The sequence below is a fragment of the Dromaius novaehollandiae genome, chromosome 3 (assembly GCF_036370855.1).
Source record: "Dromaius novaehollandiae isolate bDroNov1 chromosome 3, bDroNov1.hap1, whole genome shotgun sequence".
NCBI lineage: Eukaryota > Metazoa > Chordata > Aves > Casuariiformes > Dromaiidae > Dromaius > Dromaius novaehollandiae.
In genome coordinates this window covers 75,124,406-75,142,965 of record NC_088100.1, presented here as the reverse complement: position 1 = coordinate 75,142,965, position 18,560 = coordinate 75,124,406, and positions in this window count along the sequence as shown.

Sequence of the window (18,560 nt, the reverse complement as noted above, 5' to 3'; positions counted from 1 at the left end):
TATTTGTGGTTCAGTTTTGCCTCAGCTTTATGCAGTTGGCATTCTGGAGAACCACAAAGGAAGCAAATCAAAATAGTTGAATTAATCATCATGCCATTTTTTGTTGTTGATTTATAGATAGAGGAAAACACTGATCAAGTTTCATGTACTTGTCTTCTGAAAGTTTCCCACAATACAGGTAAGAGTGTTTTACACTTTTTGTGCTGTATTGTTTGGGAACAGCCTCAGGAGATCTCCTTCCAGGAGCCTATGTCTTTGGTCTTCCTTGGAGGTCCCTCACGTGGGTCCTCTGGGTTTTCTGTCTCCACCCTTTTCAGCCAGCAAACAGGCAACATGAAACACTCAGGACATGACAGTTCACAGGAAAACAGTTCCCTGCTGTTTATCTCCTGATTCTTGAGTCTTGGACACCTGCCCATATCTTCTTCCTTACTCACGGCCAGTGCTCACAGCCCCCTCAGTGCCCCCCTCAACACCTCCCAGCCACTCTACTCCTTCACACAAGTCAGAGCTCTCTCCTGCTTCTCCCTGCATCAGGTTCCCATCTCTAGCTGAGAAGATGGAGGGCTCCCTCAGAATTACTATGCTTTTTTGAGCATAGTTAGGCTGTGTCCTCTGGGAGAAGAACTTCCATGTACATGGCAAAGATTTGTTATTTCTCCCACAAGACAGCTATTCCTCATCTCTGAGCATCACAGAGCTGCTCACGTCTCTCTTTTGTCTCCTTTTGATCACAGGGACTCTCTCTCCCACAGGTCTGTCCAAAAGCAAACTCCCTGGCTGGATGTGAGGGACTTAGCAGACCGCTGAAACATCCTTTAACCATCTCTAATGCTGGAATAGCTCAGGCTGTGTTGGGTTACCAGTAGCAGTCCTTGTATGTGTCATTACACAACCAATATAATGATGCTCATTAAGTCATTTGTTGACATGAATTTTAGTTCCAGATCATCTACAATTCCAACAGTGTTGAAAGAAAATTTGATTTAATTATTACTGTAAGTTTTTGCCACAGAATATTATGCATTATTTTGAAATGCCTGGCTGTGGATGTTACTTCAACATTTTTTAAAGTCTTGTAAAATACTGTTACATGGTCCTTATCCTTCCTTTTTGTTGTCATTCAAACAATTCAAAGCAAACATGTCTCTGCAAATTGTAAATAATTTTTCCCATTAACCTTTTACATTAACTTTATAATGCACTTACAGTAAGACCAAGTTGTTTTATTTTTTATGAATTCCTAAACGTGATATGTTTTTCTATACTTCAGTATGTGCCAAAAATGATGAGGATCACATGGCTCGGGCATGTCATATCTCATTTCTTCTCTTGCTGCAATCTTGGAATCTGGGGCTTTTTATCAAGCATGTTTCTAAAATTTGGCAGCCAGACGCTTGTCCCTCAGCCCAGGTCCCAAGCCAAAGTGATTAGTGCCAACTCTAATCTGGAAGCTGGACAGCCACATAAGTGCAGCACCATGCCCAAAGTCATACTCCCTTCCTCACAGGGGCCAAAACACAGCAGAAGTAGGGATCCCTGTTCTGCTCCTGACCTTTTGACTCTTGCCAAGAGGCAGATTGTTGAGACCAGCAGAGTAAAACGTAAGAGAAGTGGGTTCCTCTTCCTGCTGTGTGAACTTGAGCATGTTCACACTGCTCTTGTGCGTTACTTGTTTCTGCTTCACATCTCAGTTTTACACCTAAAAAGTTGGTTTGTACTGATTCACATGTGTAATAAGCCCAGGGGAATATACGGACAAGGCAATGTTGTTTTTGCTATGCATTTCTTTAGCTACCAGTACTGAGAAGAGCACAGAGTGACTGTCCAGAGTGCCACTGCCACCTTCAGGGTCGCCCGCATCGTCTGTTGCCCAGCGCAGCCCACACAGTCACGCTGAATCCACTGGGCTGCATGCAAAGGGCGTGAGAGGGGGGCAATTCAGTGCCCCTATTTGAGAAACGCTGAATTTTCTTCAGGAAATAGAACAATCTTACACTGCTGCGGTGTCTTTATTTTCAAAATAAGATTGCTTTCCAGTGTCTGTGTGGCACTCATTGCTGCAAATCCTATACACCTGTGGTCATTATTGTTTTTTTTATGCAGCTACTATGCCTGTGAAGCGCAAGGGTGTTCTTTCCCCCATTTCGCAGGGCCATAGAAAGGCAGCAATCTGCCCAAGAGCATGGAGGATGACGGTGATGGAGCCACAGAGGAATCCTCTTCCCGCCAGTTCCAGGCTGCTGGACCTGGGAAGAGAAAAGCAGCTGCTGATTTAAGTGTGCAACAGGTTGGGGCAAAGAGTGAAGCACCTGATCGTGTGAGCTGCAAGTACACCTGGCAAAATGCAGGTGGGCAGAATAGGTCATGAGGATGTGCAATAGAAGGAAGTGGGGGAAGAACCTTTATATCTCCTGCCTGCTTGTGAGTCTTGCACTTTCTATGTCCTATCTTTTAAATACCTTTCCTTTGACTCCTGTGTATTTGATTATGGAGAGCAGCTTTGCAAGATGGTGCAGTGAAGCAAGGAGAAGCAGAGCTGTGATATTCAAAAGCTCCCTGACAGGTGCCGATGCAGATCACTGAGCTAGAGGCAGGGTCAGATGCACAGGGCTGGCAGTGCCGACAAAGATAGCTCTCTGCTCCTTTTGCCAGAATTGTCCACAGTCTCCACAAGGTGGATAGGATGTTTCCTGTGGCTTTCACAGGAGCGCAGGGCTGTCTTAGGTTGGTATGAAGGAGCTTTCTGACTGCACACAGGGATAAGGCCCTGTCTCCTAAGACGTAATATATGTTGCAGATCAGGCAATTAGAAAGGGGAGCAGTGAGGAGCAATAGACATCCCGAATATCTGGCTGCAAGGAAGAAGGGACTTATACTGCTGCCTTTTAGAGGCAGCCATTGCTTATGCTGCTTTGCATCAGGAAGTAGGCTGGTGATCCCTCTCATCTGTATTTACAGCTGCAGTTTGGCTCTGAGTGGTATTTCCAGTGTCCCTTTTATCTACCCACTTTCAGATGCACTGAGGGCAGCTGGCCAGCCAGAGAAGCGAGTAACCCTGCCTGATCTCTTCTGCTATGGACTGGATTTGTGCATTGTCTGCCTTCTCCTGCTGGTTGTCTTCAATCTTACATCCAGCTGGGGCAGATCCACACTGGTAGGGATCAAAGAACATCTTAAAATTGGGGCAAAATCTGATACTATCTTTAAAGCTCTTTCCTGTCTGTTGAATGGGATTAATATTACCTAATTTAACTGTTTGAAGAAAGGCATTTGATCTGAATGATTTGCCTGGGCTTATTCTCTGGTCAAGGGAGGGAGACAGGCCCCCTCAGAGGAACAGTTCATCCCATCGCAGTGTGGGTGTTGGGTTAAGAAGAGATACCTCACCTTCTCAATATGCCTTTCATTGGTGATGAAGGGAGCTCTGATCAGCAGCTTGGACCAAGTGCCTAACTTCTACATGGCTACATGAGATGAATCCCACTGGTGAGTAGAAGAATTCAGCAATATCACGTCTGGCTCAGCTGCTGGTCAAAATCTGCACTTGTTTCTCCATTCCAGTTAAAGCAGAGGAGATGGAGTTTCTGTGGTAGATTTTGTTCTCCATGGGCACCTTGATTATTTGGGTAGAACTATAAAATAGAAGTGCAAGCTCCTCATACTTCTCTAGAAGGCTCCAGCACTACTTCTGGAGGAGCAGTAGAAGTGGAGGAGATTTATCCCTGTATCTGCATGGGATTTTGCAGTGGATAAGACCTTGGTCTGTGTGCGCTCTGGGCTGAGAGGAAGCTGTGTGAATACAGTCACTGCAGTGTGAAGATCCAACCTGAGGTGCCAGCCCAAGTGAGTACACCTGTCCTCTGCAGGGCCTGTTAACTTGGCACCAGTGCTGCACTAACTGTGTCCATGTGGCTTTATCAGACACAGACTGCAGGCTGGTGAGATCTCAGTATAATACCATGTTGACATACCAAATTTGGTATGCTGCAGTGGTTTACTGACTTATCTCTCATCATGAGCATCCTGTCCTAAAATTAATTCACACCACCCAGCACCTTTAATTGCATTTTTTTAACAAAGACCCACAGGAAGCTCCTTCACAGAGGGTTAGAGACATTCCCCTTTCTTCCCTTTGATGAAAGGCATACTGAGGCATCTGTGATGGGGCAGCTGTCTACCTTCAGGGTGTGGACTCAGCCTTACCCAGCTTCCCAGCTCGGAGGTATAGAGGAAAAGCAGTGTGTCAGAGTGTCTGCAGCGCCCACACAGCCTGGATGGAGTTATTAATCTCTTTGAAACGACAATTTGCTTTTTGTTTTGTATATTTTCCAGATGTTACCTGTTGGCTTCAGGGGGAGAGGAAAAATGAATGTGAAGAAACTATTTTAGTAATTTGCCTGGAAAGCCAGCTGCCTCTCCAAGCAGCCTGAATCTCTTTTAAAAATCTTCAGTAGAAAGATGGCTTGGATTTCACAGCTGGCAACTGTAAAACAGTGCAGCCAACTACTGAGGTATCTTGGGAGGGACTGGCTTGCCCTCAGGCGCAGGCCAAAACAAGCTGCCCTCCAGATGGCGGTTCTCCTTTCTGCTTATTAACTACCTGCAGGACCAAACTCACTTATGGCAGGGAATGCAAGCCTGGAGCTGAATTCAGCCCTCACTGTTTGTGGCTTTTATTGGGTGTAGGAGGCCACCAAGCTGTTTTGTGTCTCTACTTTCATCTTATGCTCAGACAGCCCAAATGGCATAAACTACATAAACTGGATATTGTGTTTGCGATGACAGGACACTATCCTTTTCATATTAACCACTTGCTTGATTAAGCTCACTAGAGAAAGCAGAGGCTGCTGGTTCATCCCTTAAGGGGGTAAACTTAGAGATGGCAGCTGTGACATTTGGGTTCACTTAATACAACATCTTAGAGCCTATCTCTATTATTTCTTTCTTGCATTTGATCTCTGTCTCCATTTCCCCAAACCAAACCAGCTTTGTCACAATCCAAGAGCTCCTTGTTGATGAAGCAGAGTAGGGGAAATGCAATATACTTTACTATATTTTAACACAATAAGCTTTTTTATAAGGAAAAAAAGATAAAAGGCTTCTTGAGTAGAAAGGGAAAGAGTGGATTGTTAACAATTAATAAAAATGTACCTTTAAAAAAGATGAAGCCTTTAAACAACATGGAAAAAATATGTCTGTGTAACATTCAATGAAGTCATAATTTCCCCTACTAACACATACTAAAACACGGAGAGAAGTGATTGCACTACATATTGGTGAGTCTGTTTTATAGGAAGGTAAGTCTCATGCTGCTTCATGAGAGGTTGCTAAGCAATCTCTTATATTCATTACCTATGTAAAGAGGGATGTAAAATAGCTCCTTGCTTGGCCAGTACCTAAAGAAACAGAGCTTGCTCCCTGACAACTATAAATTAATCTCATGGCTTCCTGGAAGTATGTCAGACTGATGGGATTTCTTTTTTCTTTTAAGTGGGGAAATATGCTATTTTGAGAGAAGAAAAGAATATCCTCGAGTTCTTGGCTCCTTTTTCGGCTTGCGTGGAGTGCAGAGAATCAAGGCAGGGTTAGGTATTTTGGAGTACATGAAAAAGATTGAAGGGGATATTTTCATCCCGGGGTTAAGGTACACACCAGCATTCACTTCCATCCTGTCCCCCGGCACTGCAGTATAAAGCAGTCTTACAGTGGTGTGTGAGTTTTAGAGAGAAGTCATTGTAAATATGAACTCCTAATGCATGTGTTTTTAAATTTCTTTGGTTACTTCTTTGAGAAGGCTTGATAACACTTGAAGAGTCACATATAGTTTCAACTGCACTTGAATATGTATTTCCCTGTGTAGTTTTGCCACTGTAGCTAATTCTTAGTTCACAATTAGAGCTGACTAAGAAAATGACAGTGAGTTTGGGTTTAAAACCATATGCGTGAATAATCAGCCCAGATCCACAAACTGATTAACTACTACTAAACCTACTAAATTCACGGAATATATGACTTTTTAGATTCAGACCTACACCATGACCAGTTGTGTACAGGCATCCTGAAGAAATAGTCCTTGGCAGTTAAACCTGTTGTTTCGGTTCAGTAAACATCTCCTTTCAACACACTGTAGATTTGCAAAATTGATACATGTCCTCTTGCCAGCAGTGAGTAATCTGGCAGACAGCTCTGCTGCTGCCCTTCCTCCTTGACAAAACAAACTTCAAGCAAAAGACTGACACACTGGGCACAGATCATTTACTGATTTCTTTATCAGCCAGTGATTACTTTTCCCTGGGAAGCCCAAGCTGCATTCTATGCTATTTTGTAGAGTTTCGGGAAGCTTGTTATCCAAGTGGAACAAATGCAGTCTGGCCCATTATGTTTTCCTGGAGATTTTTGAAATTTTTGTAAACTGAAAAAAGAAAAAGGCCAAGTTTAATAAACTCAGTATTGTTCTTTGTACCTTCTCTGAGATTGATTTCCTTTGCAGCCAATTTGTATTCACTCTCTGCTCTTTTACACAATATGCTTAGGGACATTTTGTAATTCAACATCACATAATGCTCTGTTTCCTCTTCCCAGGGATAATGAACTGCAGATGACTGTGCTGAGGGATGTTTGCTATCTACAGCAGGGAAGCATTACTCGGAGCTGCTAATGCCATGCAGACTCCCCACTGCACAGCAAGGAGAGAGCTGAGCACATGCACTTGACATGGTATCAGCTGGCACATAAAGGGTCACTTCTATTCCCATGTTGGTAACACAGCAGGAAAGAAATAATACCTTTAATTTTCTTATTAGATGTTTTGAGTGATGAGGAGTCTTAAAATCCAGAGATGAAGAGTGTGAGGTTAATTATGGCGCTGTAGTTTTCTGTGCATAGACTCTTACAAGCAAATGCAACTGTGTATATATGACTGCCGACCCCTAGGACTTCCTTTCTGCATTTTAAAGGTCTTTCCTCCTTTCACTTTCCCCTTCTGTGAGCACATGTCATCCATATCCTTCTAACTTATTCTGACTTCTTGGCACTTCCTCTGCAGCTCAAGTAGGCCTAGAAACAATTTCCTGGGTCATGAAGTTCAGTCCTCTGATCTAGTAGTATCATGTAACTGTGTCCAAACTCTTTATCAAGGCCTGTCCTGGAAGCATGCACCTATTTGGAGACTGCTCCAGCACAGGGCTCCTCCAGCAGTGAGAAACAGTCTCATGATATCCAGAGTAAGGATAATTATTGCCAGTTTATACCCCTTTGAGCTTTGTTCTTTAGCTCAAGGGATGCTTTTCCCTCTGCTTTTTTTCCCTACTACTGCATTTACAGAGGACCGTCATATCTTTTCTTAGCCTTGACTTTTCTTTAGTTGGAAAGCCAAACTTGTCTAGTCTCATGTCCCAAGATGGCCTCTCCAGTAATCACACTGCTCTGCACCTGCTTCTCTTTCATGTAACATTTCTTTAATATTAATATGGCCAAAAAGAGCTGCATGCAGCATGCCTGTGAGGTCTCACCAGGGCCCTCCATGTGCAGTGTGCACTACTGTTTCTCTGTCTTTATTGGAAATCCCTCTCCTTGCATGTCTGAGGTCTGCCTTTGCTTCTTTTATGCCCAGTTTGGTAGCAGAAACTCTGTGGCAAGAGCTGGGTCACAGTCCTAGGTTGTTGTGTGACCTGTATACACAAGTCTTCTTCTTCCACTGTCATTTTCGGTTGGTGGGACTACCGGTGATTGCAAAAGCTAGTGTAAGTAGTCCCCATGGGCATGAACTTGTATTTTCTGTATTATTAAACTTTGTTCTGTTTCATTACTCTGGCCTGCTACGTCATTGGATTTGACCCACATAGCATCATGACTCTTCTCTGTACTGACAACACCCCCAGCTTTCTGACATCAGTAAATACAAGATGTTCCTGTTTTCTCTGACACTTATCACATTGAATTTATACTGACCCTCATTCTTCAGGAAACTGCCCCAGCCCATTAGTTTTCTTTGCAGCAGAATCCTTTCTCATCGCTGCAGGAAAATCCTCATCTTCTTACCATTTTCTCAATTTCATTTACTAATTCCCATGTGATACCATACAGAAGTCCAGAGAAATTTAGCTGATTCCAATTACTCTGCCTGAAAGGCATGTATCTTATCAAAGAATGATACCATGTTATTCATGTGCATTCCTGTTCCATTTTATTTCATTTTCAATTCTAAATGAAATAATCCTCCTCTTCTGCATGTTCTAAAGCCTTTCACAGATTATTTCCCCACTCTTCCCCTTCTTACTGTGAATATCTTGCCTGCTGTGTCAGGTGACCATTCCTGAGGAGCTGGACTTAACACAAATCTTTGCAATGCCAGTTTCCTGTTCTGTAGTAGTGTTGTTTGATTATCCCAAACTTCTGATTCTTGCTTCCAGGCTCCATGTGGCAATTCCTATTTTCACCTTCTTGTTCCCATTAGCTGTTCTGTCTTGCCTTTGCACTGCTCACTGATATCTGCAGGGAAACAGAGGCAAATTATTTGTTTAGTGTTGCAGTCATAATTAGATCACAACTACCTTTAAACTTGGCTCTGTCCACACTGTACAGCAGCTAATTCCTTTATTTCTTTTTCTTTCTCTTGTTGCTGATAGGAAAAGCATATATTTTGAAGAGGTTGCTTTAATTTCCTGTGCAAGCTCTAGCTCAGTGTGATCCTTAGTCCCCTTGCTTTATCTCCGCACTTTCTGACCTCTGAGCTGTGGCCTTCTTGCAAGCATAGAGAAGGTACAGGATCTCCACTGGGGGCATGTATCAAAAGTATCTGAAGTGGAAATATAAAACATCTTACAGTTGTATTAAGAGACATTATCTAAGCTAGTAGTCTAAGTATTTGCTTTTCTGTTTTGGAGGATTGCTCTGAGTCTTCTTTTTTAGTCTTCTAAATGTTCTTCATGCATCTTCAAGCTACAGGCTTTCAAAGTATAGTGACATCAGTACAAAAATTCACTTACAACCTTATAAAAACAAATCAGTCTGTGATCCAGACAGTGCACTGAGACAAACACTTCAGTGTAAGGGTGTCACTTATATGATACATGTATTGAGCGGTACTTCCTTCATTAGCTCAAGAGAAATACTCAGGATAGTTTTACTTAATTTAAACTAGGCTTAAAGAGTTTTAGCCAGACATACAGGATGTCATGATACTGTTTGCTTTCCTGTTAAAACTTTAAAGGAGAGACTTCAAACATCATCTTGACATGTGTTTTAGTGGAGCTATACTTCCTTCTGACCTTGTCATCTTATCTGATCTGTACCAGCTTATGGTGTCATGTGTTTCAGTTAAATGCTGAATTCAGAAGGGAATTTCAGAGCCTAAGGTGCAGGCACTATTGTACCTCCTGCCTGCTGAAGGTGAAGCTGGAGCTCAGCATTACCTTCCAGGGCAGATTTAGCTGTTTTGGAGACAGGTATGCTCTCTGGAGCAAAACATGCAAACTCAACCATGCTGAGCAAGAGCTGATTTTTGGCCTACCATTTCCTATTTTAACCATGAGTCTATTTTGTAAAAGGAGATGCCACCTCCAGTCATATCTGACAAGGAAGTAGCAGCCGTAGGTATGCCCTGCAGGAACCTAGTCCAGCTGGTGCATATTTGGGAGGCTCCTGGAGAACAGTGAGACTGGTTTCAGCCTCTTGAAGAATCGAGGCAAGGATGTGCCTGAGGTCTGAGATGGCCAAGCCTGGAGTGAGCTGACTGCTAACTTCACTGAAGAGGTGAGTGCATGGGGTTTCACATTTCAAACACTCTCTTCATGAGAAGGTCAGGAAGACGCAGACTTCTTAATTAATTCATGAGGGCTGTCAAGTAGAAATAAAAGAATCTAGTGTCAGAGCAGCTGCATAGGGAGGGTATCCTGACTCAATCATCTAAAAGTGTGGAAGGAGAACATTAATTTTACATGAATGACACAGAAGTATTTTTACCTGCAGTTAAAAACATGACGTTTATTGATGTGTATGGACTTTGTGAGAATTATTTGTCTGTAATCATCATAACAATAAAGCACTGGAATGGAATAACTATATCTAACAGAAAACATCTGTTCTGATAACTTTCAGTTGCAACAAAATATGGTGGGGAAATGCAGCTTGAAAATACTAATTTGACAGGTAAACGGGTCATACTTGAATCTTTTTGCTTTGGAAAACTTTGCCTTACTGCTTGCAGTAGCCCTGTAAATAAATGTACTTTTTGTCCTTCTCAATCATCTATTTAATTGCAAGTAGGAGATAAAAAGCTGAAAGGAATGCAGAAATGTTAATAAACAACATCTAGGGTGAACACACCCTTTCAAATATGTGCTTAGAGAAATATGCCATTCATAAGCCATATGAAATGGAAAGCTGGATTGTGCAGATAATAAAGTCTTTCATGCTGAGGTGACAAGGTCAAACTTGCGAGTAACTCCAAATCTTTGCTAGCTGGTGAAATTTATTGGCTGAACTGGCCATTACTTCCTTTTTAAAGATGTTTAATATCATGAACTGTCACCTGAGTCCAATTAGTCTGTTATTAGTGATGACCGATCCCTATCCTCCCTGGATGAATCCCACTGTTGGACCACCACATGTGCAGGAAGGGGTTGTGTAACATCTCTCCTGCAAACAAAGCAGCTCAGCTTCCAGAGCAGCATCACCTGAGCCCAGAATTAGTCATTAGATCAAATTATTTTTAACTCTCCACAAACTACTAGTAATCACATTTGTGTTCCTATGGATACTACTTGAATCTGCAATACCGATGCCAGACAAAGGTATCACAGTACCACCAAGCGCAATATTCTTAAACATTTTGGATGAGGGATCAGTTGCACCCAAGAGACTGGTAGAGATAAGGCGGAGAGCATTTCTTCGCTGACTCCTGATTCCCAGAAGATCTGATCTCATGATGGACCCGGGCCTGCTTGTGGAAGAAGCTGGGAGGATAGAGCCTTCTCCCTCCTCTTTTCTCCTAGACTTCAGCCCCTTAATCCACTAGAATCCCCTTCTCCTTCCTGGGACCATATGTGCAGCAGCAGTGCTGAGGAAGAGCAGCCACTTTAGTATTGTCCTAGCTCTGAGAAAAAGAAGATGGGGTTGAGGTCGGGGCATCATGAGAACAGCTGTTGCAGAGTACAGACAAACTGGGCTGCATAAGGTGGTATTAACCCTGTGCAGATTAAATTGTTTATCATAGATGCCATGAAAATATCAGCACCAAGCAAATTCAATATTGCATACATTTAGAAACACTGTCCTGCAGTGGTACAGGTAGATTGCCCAGTATGATTATGGATGTGACAGCATTTATTTGTGAGAATGGGCTGGGAAACGACTATTATTCTCTCATCTAGTGTTCCCCTGGATTCGGTCCAAACAAACTAAAAGTAAATAAAATGCTCACAAGGGGATGGATATGCATCTTGAGCAAATAGAAGAGTGAGGAAACACTGAAGCTTCACCCTTTTTTAAATGGAAAAAATGGCCAAACTCCTACTAGCTCCAAGGGAATTAGAGGCCTTTAATCTAAGTCACAATAACAAATGAGGGAGCGTATTACATCCAAGATGTGGTGAAACATCATGATGTGATTTTAGACTGATGGGGTCAAAGTGTTCCAGGGCTAGAGGGAAGGCAGCTGTAAGTGACTGAACGAGACAGACACAGTAAATAGCAGTGCTCAGCAGGGACTCTGGCTATTCCCCCCCTGCATGTGGAGCAGAGCAAGGACTTTATGCAAACCCTGCAGAAGTCATGAAGGCCTATCACTGACTTTTGTGGGTCTTAAATCTGACCTTATGTACATCATTTATCTTATTTGCCAGAGCTACTTCACCTATGCCCTAATACAGAAACAATTGATATTACTAATTCACACTCATACACTTTTTCTTTAAGTGGGGTGTTGTATTTGGGTTAGTCTATTTTCAAAATATCTTTCGGTACTGCCTGCTGGACAAATCAATAGTATTGGTGCTTAACTGCAAACTTCTGCAATGGTAGTAGGTGAAGCTGATGGCATAGTATCATGATTCAATTATTTTCTTTGGATTTTTCAGACAGGCCTTGGCTTTGATCCGTATTTGGGGAGAGGTACTCTGTTAGTATGCTGAACAATTCCACCATGGTTTTGTTTTCAGAGAAACTCCCAAATACCCACGGCTCCACCATCATTTATGATGTTAAATGTCCCAGCTTGCAAACTGCAGGTTAGAAAGGTTATCCTAGCTACTAGAAACAAAGCCACCCTGTAGCGGATGTGAGGTGTTTGCTTAGCAACTACATGGACTTTCAAATCAAATCCACACTCTGCACTGGAACAAGGATGCCAGCTTTTGTTCTCCAGGGTGAATTTCATGGGTTTAGTCCCGCTAGGTGCTTGCCAAGGTGGAGTATGAACAAAGAGAGAATTCTGCAAGGAAGCCAAAAGAAAAAAGAAAGTTTAAAAAGAAAAAAAAAACAAACCCTTTCTATCTTTAAATAACAGTTTGTTGGAGCTATCTAAGGCCATTCTTCCATCTACAGTAACAGTGGAGAGGGGGAGAAATTAAAGATGTGCATTCCAGTTTGCATTATTTGGAAGTGGGGATTTCTTGGCTAGCTGATATAAACCAACCTGGATAATAGAAGCTGGGACTTTTTGTGTGTAGCAGGGCAAATTATCCTGCAACAGGAGGTAGATAAGAAGTGATAAATCTGTGCCTCCTTTGTATGCAATCATGCCTAGGTTTGCAGCAGTGAAAGGCTGAAGAAGGGATGAGACCCTCTCCCAAAAACCACGAACCACATTTGACATCTGTTGATGATGCCAAGGCAGTGCCATCACATCAGCCATATGGAGGATGTGGAGCAGTGAATGGGCCCAGGTGAAGCCTGTGCGAGTTCAGTGAGTTATTTAAGTAATGCTGTTATGCTGGAGAGCCACTTCGTGCTACATGCTGCTAAGGCACCTCCTGGCCCTTGGCACTTGCCCCTTGTGCTTGCCACTTAGCAGCGCTGCTGGGGCTTGCTGCTGCAGAAACCTGCAAGGGAGTGTCAGTGCTGCCTTTGGGCAGAGCTGCATTTCTGTACAGGGCAGAGAGGCCCTGTGCTTATAAAGTATGTTACGTGGTGCCGTTGTGTCTGTTAGCTAAGGCCAGGCATCTCTTGCAAACCTCTGATCCTGTGCATTTGTCAAATCCAGTAGTCCTGTGGATATGCCAGCTATATGCTCATTGTGTGGAAAAATATCCTGTTTCTTGGGGCTTTTGAAGAGAACAATTTAAAAATAGCTTAGGCCTAAGCTTTTTTTTCCTTGGCATGATTGCTCCTAAGGGATCTTCTCTGCCTGAGATCTGCTGTATCTCAGTTCTCCCCCCAGCGCTGGGTTTGTGAACTCTCAGTTTCTCAGAGGCCACCACCAACACTTGCTACAATGGTGAAGCAGCAAAGAGAATCCTGTACGCCTCTTTTAATGCCCAGGGCCCCCTTTTAACATACATCATAACAAACTAGAAGCGATCCATTCCTCCCAGTCCAAGCAGGCAGTCTGCTGCTCTATTCTAAATTGATAGAAGAAGTAAATGTGAGAAAAAAATCACTGCAGGGCTTTTTTCCAGAGGAGACCGAGAAAAGAGAGAGCCAACAAGTGATTAATCTTTTGTTTCTTGGTGGTTCAAGTATCCTTTTACATATGAGTCATATGTCTAAATATTCAAGGTCACCAGTGGCCACCTCTTGGCCAGATTTACAGACTTCACCCTCCTTGGCCTAGCAGTGTCTAGATGCACTCACTTCTCATATCTTCCCAGGCTTTCCCAAATTTGTGTTTTACTTTTGCTCTTTGGGGACAAGTGGTAATAGCCTAACAAAGGAATTTGTTTTCCCTTGTGGTTTCCATAGCCCTTGCAATGACCTGTTAGTGTCTTTGCTGGGCTTATTTGCTGGGTAGCATATATAACATATTTTATGTGGAAAAAAATTTACCCAAATGTTTTTGGGTGCACTCCCTACATTTCAGTAATATACAGAAACCTTATTTTGAAGCAAAGCAACTGAGATGGAAGCAGTTAAAGAACAATATTCATTGAATCATTAGACAGCCAAATGGTACTTCATAATATAGGAATAAACAACTATTCACTGGTTAAGGGAGAGGAGCCTCTTATGGAATTTAATTAGATAGGAGTCATCTAGGGAGTTCCCACACACAGTGTTCTGCATCTCTTGTATCTGTATGTTGAATAACTAGTACACTACATATCACTAGGACATGAAAACATTGTAAGTCAAAACTGACGGCTATGTTTCCAAATCTTCACTGCCTAACTTTTTAGGTGGCTGTCACTATGTGCACATTCACACCCTTGAGTTATACACAAATACATGCTCTAGACCCTGCCTGCGCAAGATGGTGACAAGATTTAGGATCCTGTTCCTACAGATCCTCAGGAGGTTAGATGAGGGAGCTGCTCATGAGTAAAATTATGAATGCACATAACCCCTGTCAGGGGTAGGGTCAGGAGGTAAATTAATTCAAACCTTTGGGGATCTTACTCTAATTCCTTATAAAACAAATTAAAGACATATGAAATTAGAGATGTAAGAACTACACATCTGACTGTGTGCATGCTGGGTGATACAGCAGTTTAAACAGGAACTTAGCAGCCATATATAGGGATATAAGAACTCTGTAGATTTCTACAGAAGGCAAAGCTAATACATAATAGGCATAGTAGTTCTCTGCAGTCTAAACATATTAATACTCAATCTACAATGTCCGGACGGTGCTAATTGCTGCTTTTATACAGTATTACCCCATTCATTTCCACGGATTTACTTCTAATTTAAGTCCTGATTTAGCAACACACTTACGCAGTACTGCAGAAGAGGAGGTGAGGCTGATGATGGATCAGTAAGGACTGACAAATGTTGAATTAATAACAAGACAATAGGATGTAGTAAAGAAAGAGGAAAAAACACACAGCTAGTCTTGTACTGGCATCCGATAGCAGAAGCACTGTGTAACTCCCAGGAGACAATTTTTCTCAGTGTGAGTGTGGTCTTGACTGGAGTACAATGTCTTGCCATGCACTTGAATGAAAATGGAGGCTAATTGGAGAGAAGCCAGAGAGGACCAACAAGGGTAATGAGAGGTTTGGAAAACATGACCTATGAGGAAAGGTTCAAGGAAGCTGGGTTTGTTAGTCTGGGAAAAAAGAATCCTGAGATGGGCCCTGATGAAAGATTTCCAGTATTTAAAACATCACTGTAAAGGCTTATGACGAATTATGCCCATGGGGCTAGGGAAAAACTGGTTTAATTTATGGCAAAGGTGTTTTAGCTTAGACTTTCAGAAACATTTTCTACTATTAGGAAAACCCAGGACTGGAGGAAAACACCTAGAGATAGTTGATAATCTTGTGACTGGAGATTTTTAAGGACAGATCAGACATATATCTGCCAGACGATTCCTACATTTAGTTATTTTGCCCCTATGCATGGGGTGGGGAAGGTGTCCTCCTGAGATCCCTTCTAGCCCTGTATTTCTATGATTTATGGTCTCCATGTGGCTAAGAGCTCTGTTGAACCAGGGCCTTAGATTACAATCAGCTCCTAGATACCAAAAGCTTCATTTAGAAAGATGCTCATCCACAGACTGGCCAAGTGCCGAATGGTTTTCCATCCTCTAAGGAAAAGGTAACTCTCTGGCTGTCATTCAAGTCTCCAAGCTACAACTGACAGAATTTTTTGCCTTGTTAACTGCTTATTCAGCTGAACTGGATCTGCAGCAGCATGGCAAGAAAGCAGACAGTTTCTGAAAAGGTTTTTCCAAGAAAGTTTGAGAGAGCCCAGGACACCCCAGAAGCTGACTTCCCTTCACAAAGTCCTTCTACCGAATTTTTCATTGTTCTTACAGATGGCTTGGTGTTGGAATACCCTCCAGGAACAATGTTTGAGAGGCAAATAAATGTTAAAGGGTCGGATGTGTAGCCAAAAGATAAAATCTGAGACGTAAGTCAAAATGTATGTGAAGCAAGAGTTGTCCCAGCAACCCCTAGAACACTAAGCATCTCTTGTCTTTTTTTCATGTTCAGTGAAGTCAGCCTAAAAAGGCCCCATGTTTGCTTTCAGGGAGGGAGGAAAGATGAATGGAAGCTCATAACAAGGACAGGACTGCTGTGTTAGCATCCATGTTTCCTCTCTAGCAGTGTCAGTAAGGACATGTGAAGAGAGAAGAGGAAGGGCCCCTGACTCCAGATATGACTGAGATATTCTCTACTATTTTTAATACAAATTTTGTTGCTGGTGATCTGCCTTGGGCTTTTAAGGGGACTGGATCTTCATGCAGTACACAGTTCTGTTTGGCCTGTCTCTCTGAATTCAGCACTGACTGCTGACCTTAGCCTGCAGAGGTATGCACACAGTTGTCTCAGCCGATCTGACAGTGAAGGTCCCAGCAGCCACGTGCTCAGCCAGCAACAACTGTAAAGTTCTGAGCGATCCCAGGAAAGTGATAACATGGAAGTTAAGATTAAAAAGGAAGAAGACAAATATTAGCTATGTGTAAAAGATGTACTGCCATAATGATGATACAGATATCACCATCTTGTAAGATATAAAACAGATAGATGTGATCAAAGGCTGTTTCTAGTTGCTGTTTTCTTTCCTTCAGATTTTTTTTCTGATGACTTTGCCTTTGACCTATGCTGGGATCTGAATCCCATTTGGCCACTGGAGGGCAATCCAAACTCTTCACCACAAATACTTCCAGCTCATGGCTTGTTAAGTAGCAGTGCCCTAGTATCACTCAGGAACTGTAGTTTGTTTTTGTGCTGTTTCTTTCTCTCTCTTTGTCCTCTCCTTTCACAGCCACCTCCAATAGGCTAGTGTCAGTGTTTAGGTTTTGTAACTGTGAAAAATCTTCTTCACAAAAAAATGTCAGCCATGTCAAAACAAGCTCCTCCACTGCTATAGCTTACAGGGATCATTTTGCTGAGAAGTCACCTCATACTTGGGTCAGTGCTTACACTTAGCTGATGGACTCCATGATACATAGGATGTTTGCATTGCTATAAATGACTCGCACTTGACTAATGCCAAGCACAGTAATAGCATGTTGAACAGAGGTGGGTTTTGTAGTGTCATGTTACACAAGTGCTGCATTATACTGTACTAACTAAAATTTGTCTAGAGAAACAGAGATTTGTGGAGACATCAATGTAGGGCACTCTGCATCCAGCACAAAACGAGTGTCCAGGCACTGTTATCTGCATACACCCAGTAAAAAAATCAGACTGCGCCTACTCCTGCCTAAACCTTCATGGATTGCTAGTAAGAATAAAGGAACAGAAATTATTTCACCTTGTGTATTTGAGGCAGCTCATCTGTTGTGGATCAGATTATGTCATTTCTGGGTCCAGATGGAGTCTCAGCACTCTGCAATGGGTGCAGAATAGCAGCATGAGATTTTTGTTTCTTTTTTTAAAAAATCATCTCCACCTCCAAGATCTAAGGAGTGTCTGAATGTATCTGGAGGCTTTTCAGTAATCAGTCAGTAAAACTCAGTTGTTAACTGAGCAGGTTTCATCTCTCTCCTGCAATTCATGTGGGAGTGGGCACAATAAAAATCTTTCAGCTGGGGCTGCCTCTCTAAGCAAAACCTGGCATCTTTCAGACTGGAGATGTCAAACAGCAGCCTCTTCATGAAACGGAGAGTGTCAGCACACCAAATGCATCCTCTGAGTTACCCCGGCCACTTCTCAAACCCAGCATCAGAAGGCAACATGTTACCCATCTCACTGGGGGTCAGTGGCTCCCAAGGCTCCCAAGCCTGTGAGGTGCTGCAGTCTGTGCAGAAGCTGTGAGAGATGGAGGTGGGTAACAGACCAGGGAGTAGCTCAGGCACAGATCTGGATGCAATTCTTCAAAAGGCCAGAGGTGCCTGCTTTCGGCCCTGACATCCAGTCTGCACTGTGCAACAGACTGTGATACAGAGCTAGCTGACAAACTGGAAAAAAGCTCTTCAGTGCAATGCAGAGCTCAAGCAAACACAGCTTGCAAGAAACGGCTTGGCTGCAGAGCCACTTACACCTGATGGGGCTGTTCAGCAGACTGGAGCTGGTACAGCTACATGCTACAGCACTGCCTATGTGGATTCGTCAGCTCTGTGCTGTACTAGCTGCTCTGGGCAGACCTGCCCTCAGTCCAGCCTGGGGGAGCCTGGGGGCTGGAGGATCTCTCAGGTGGCTCCTGCACTTTGCCACTGCAGGCCAGGCCACGTGGGGATGGGAAGTGGTGGTTGCACACCAGGAGGGGTTATCCTGAAGACAGCACACCGGCTACTGCTGAGCAGCACGGGAGAGCTGCTCCTGCCCTTGGCCTGCTCTCTTCCCTCTCTGTCCGACTCACTCACCTTCTGCAAATGTGCAGTTAATACAGAGGAAATTAAGATGGGAATCTTTCTCTTTTTAGGAGAATAGGGTGTTTTTCATTTCCACTCAGCAGCTTCCCATTTGTGAGCTTTGGCAGCACCCTGCCTAGCTTGCTGGCTTGGGCAG